This window comes from Tinamus guttatus, unplaced genomic scaffold, assembly GCF_059628265.1.
Source record: "Tinamus guttatus ecotype Peru unplaced genomic scaffold, ASM5962826v1 Tinamus_guttatus_pri_ptg000188l, whole genome shotgun sequence".
NCBI lineage: Eukaryota > Metazoa > Chordata > Aves > Tinamiformes > Tinamidae > Tinamus > Tinamus guttatus.
The window spans coordinates 2,869,470-2,873,699 of NW_028288722.1; the positions used below are offsets into that span (position 1 = coordinate 2,869,470).

The 4,230-nt window shown below is 47.0% G+C and overlaps 1 non-coding gene across 1 annotated transcript; it reads left to right on the forward strand.

Moving 5' to 3' along the window:
• The first annotated feature begins 2,831 nt into the window (after positions 1-2,831).
• Positions 2,832-2,903, forward strand: TRNAQ-CUG (transfer RNA glutamine (anticodon CUG)). The gene has a single exon. It is a non-coding gene; the product is annotated as a tRNA-Gln (tRNA).
• The last annotated feature ends 1,327 nt before the right edge of the window (positions 2,904-4,230 follow it).

Sequence of the window (4,230 nt, forward strand, 5' to 3'; positions counted from 1 at the left end):
TTTAACCTTATTGATCAATTTTTAATGGTTGCTCAAAAGCACTGTGGCATATATACATGTATTTTAATCACTGGTGCAATATTGGCACACTCTTGTCCAAACTGCAGGAGAATAGCTGCCTTATAATTAGTTAAAAGAAAAACTTTATGGACATATATAGTTTGAATTTGGGGCCTGTCTTACAAGCCATTTTCTCTCTAAAGAGGAATTGATATTGACATGCTATAGCCTTACTGATCTTCTAGGAGCCCTCAGCTGTGCAGGAGACTAAGACATGAGCCATGCAATGCTTCAGAATGCCCTGGATTTTAAACCAAGCACCCTGGTGTGATTTCTTTTAATATACTTATATAAGTAAGTCTTTCAAAACCTCCAATTGTCTGGTTTTCACATGTTCTGTGGCACTGGGGAAGGGAAACTGGGGTTGCGCAGCCTCCTAATGCAGCTCCTAGACACATTAACACCAAAGGTGAGAGAGAGCATTCCTATATAGAAATAACCATCAAATAAAAAGGAGAGAAATGCAAGCCAGAAACAGAAGCATATGAAAAATATGGTTAATAAAAGAGAATAAATACCCTGAACACACTCTTTCAAACTTATGCAAAGCCAGAGGTATCATGCAGCGCTTGGCCTGTTTGCAGTAAGTGAGAGGTGTCATAAATTGCTATGTGCCATCACAGCAAGCAGGGCAGTGTGAAACCACCGAGGCATGTTGGAAGGAGGCTTGTGCCTAAAGCCAGGCGCTTTTGGCAAATATCGAGAATTTCTCATTCCTGCTGAAGTTTTGCTGTTACTCCCAGCAAGGCAGACACAGAGCTCTATGGGAAGGCATCGAACATCACCCACTTCACAGAAGAAAAATCTTCCCATTACAGATCAGGGACTTAAACATACAGATAATAAATACATCATTCCTGTTAAGGCATCCAAGTTCCCCCTGGCACACAGAAGAGCAGCCATCCTGTGAACAGCAGGACAAGAGTGACTTGTTTTCCTACACATACATGGCTCTCCTTGCATCAATTTTAGAACTGAATTAGGCTAGGATTTCAGTGCCTATAAAATTCCTCTCTTGTTCCTTTTACAACCCTCCTCCCAGGTTAAGTTGGATGTGGCATGGGAGCTGCCGTATGCAGGAATGAGGCCAGACTGATCGGAAGCAAATCTGAGACTGTCCAAACCTCAGTGTGTTTAATTACGCTTTCTATTTTTTCTCTTCATCTGCCAATTTCCCAGAAGAAAACAAAATTTTGTTATTATTTACCTTCCTGTCAAGTTTGCTTGAAATCATCTCATGTGTACAAGTGTGAGAAGGGGCCTGAGGACACGCAGAGACACATGTGCCCGACCAGCTGCCTGTCAAGTGCTTTTTCCTTCATTCCCTTTCCGGACCTGAAACACAGGGAAATTCTTCTCATACTGGGTGAAACTTTTGCACCAAGATCTCTGGTTTCACAAAACTCTCCCAAATTGTAGCTTCTCCCACAGTAGCCCAGGTCAGTGGCATCTTCAAATATCATAAAATGTTGTTTTTTCACAGAACAGTTGAGGTTGGAGGGTACTCCTAGAGACCATCTAGTCCAACTCCCTGCCCCTGCAGGGACACCCAGAGCACGGGGCACAGGGTGGCATCCAGGCAGGTTTGAAGATCTCCAGAGAAGGAAACTCCACAGGCAGACTCTGGGCAGCCTGTGCCAGGACTCTGGCACCCTCACAGGAAAGAAGTTCTTCCTCATGTGGAGATGGAACCGCCTGGGTTTCAACTTGTACCCATTACCCCGTGTCCTATCACACCCCTTGTCCTATCCTCTTTATCTAGTAAGAGCTTTTTCTGCATGGAATGTGTACAGCGTGCACCTAATTCCCGCCCACTCTTACATGTGGGCAGGCTAATTCCTGCACATTCCCCCTTCCTGGGAGCACTCCTCTCGCCCCACTGCTGTTTCTGGGCTGCTAATGCAGCCACCCTGATGCTGTAAGCCCCTCTTCTGATGCGCGATGTCTTTTTTTCCCTGCCTTATAAAGCCCCCAGGTCAAATGCATCTACACAGGCTCCCTCTCTGAAATCTAGTGGTCCATATCTCCTCAGTTCCTGAAGTGGGAATTTTTCTTCTCCCAATTTCCTAAGATGATGCAACTCCGCATATCTATTCTTCCAGTTCAAAGGAAAAAAAAAAAAAAAAAAAAAAAAACACACACACACACCCAGACACTTGCAGTTCAACAGGGAATTTACTGACATAGAGATTGTATTAGAGCCTAGAATACCCCAGGATCCTCAAGATGGGATTGCTCCCCTTGCTATAGAAAGGAAAAAACACCTCTCAGCATGTTTGTCAATATGACCAGGGCTGGGGTTTAGGACAACCCATCCCTAATCCACATTTGAAGTCTGGCTTCCACAGCAATTCACGCCATCCAGACAGCTCTCCCAGCCATCCACTCGCTTATGTTAACTCACAGTATGGGATTTTAATTTACCTTTTCGCTCCCCACCCCTTCTGCAAGCAACATCACTTAGCTTAAATTCAGCTTACTCTTCTTGACTCAAAGAAATGGCAAAGAAATTTCTCTTTTAGTTAGTGGATCATGCCTGCTTTACCAAAAAAAAAAAAAAAAAAAAAGAATCCAGCAATATTCAGCATGAGGCTGCAGAAAGGAAGTGGGAAATAAATTGGGGAGGTTGTTCCTCAAAGATATTACACCAAAGGTGAGGATAAAAAGCCTATTAGCTCAACAAGAGGCTTTGAATATCCATTTATTATTTCTGCTTCCCACATTTTGCTTGCTTGAACGGAAAGGCGTAGGGATGACGTCTGCACTCAAGCGGTTCCATGGTGTAATGGTTAGCACTCTGGACTCTGAATCCAGCGATCCGAGTTCAAATCTCGGTGGAACCTATTGCCAGCGGCCCTGGCCAACAGGGGAGGACCCAGGGAACATCTCCAGACTAGCGGAAACAGACAGCTTGTAATGATGCCCATCTACAAGAAGGGTGGGATGCCCTGTCTAAAAGAAGGGCCAAATGGAGGATTTAAGGAACTATAGGCCTAGCCAACAGGGATGGTTCACAAAAGGTGAGATCCTGCCTCACCAACCTGGTGCCTTCCCAGTGGCTGAGGAAGTCTGGTCTACTTAGACCTCAATAAGGCCTTTGACACATTTCCCCATGGTCTTCTCCTGGGGGAGCTGGGCCCATGGCTTAGATAAATAGACTTTTTGCTGGGTGAAAAGCTGGCTGGATAGGTAGCCCCAGAGACTGGGGGTGAGCTGGATTTAAATCCAGCTGACAGGCAGTGTTCCCCAGGGATCAGTACTGGGGACAGTTCTCTAACATCTTTATCGACGATCAGGGTGAGGGCATTGAGGGCATCCTCAGCAAAGTTGCATATGACACCAAGCTGGGAGGAAGAGTTGATCTGCTTGAGGGTGGGAAGTCTCTGGATCAAGGCACTGAGACCAAGCGTTGGAGGTTCAGCAAGGCCAAGGACAGGTCCTGCACATGGCCACAACAGCCCCAAGCAGCGCTACAGGCTGGGGCAGAGCAGCTGGAGAGCTGAGGGCAGAAAAGGATCTGGGGGGTTGGCTGAGAGCCAGCTGAACCGGAGCCAGCAGTGAGCCCAGGTGGCCAAGAAGGCCAAGGGCCTCTGGGCCGGTGTCAGGAACAGAGCAGCCAGCAGGAGCAGGGCAGGGAGCGACACTCTGTGCTTGGCGCTGCTGAGGCCGCCCCTCCAACACTGTGTTCAGGTTTGGGCCCCTCAGTACAAGAGGGACATTGAGGTGCTGGAGCATGTCCAGAGAAGGGCAGCGAAGCTGGGGAAGGGGTTGGACCAGAGACCTTAGAACGGGTGGCTGAGGGAGCCGGGGTTATCCAGTGTGGAGAAGAGGCGGCTTCGGGGAGACCTGATCACTCTCCACAGCGACCTGTGGTGAGGTGGGGGTCAATCTCTTCTCCAGAAGAGCTACCAATAAAAGAAGAGGAAATGACCTCAAATTGGGCCAGGGGAGGTTCAGGTTAGATATTAGAAAAAATTTCTACGTAGGAATAGTAGTCAAGCATTGGAACAGGCTGCCCAGGGAAGTAGTGGAATCACCATCCTTGGCAGTGTTCAAGAACAACTATATCCCAAAGTGCCTCATGTAAGTGTAAGGCATGTTGTTAAAGGGATTAAGGTTGGACTCAATGATCTTGAAGGTCTTTTCCAGCCATAATGATCCTATGATCAT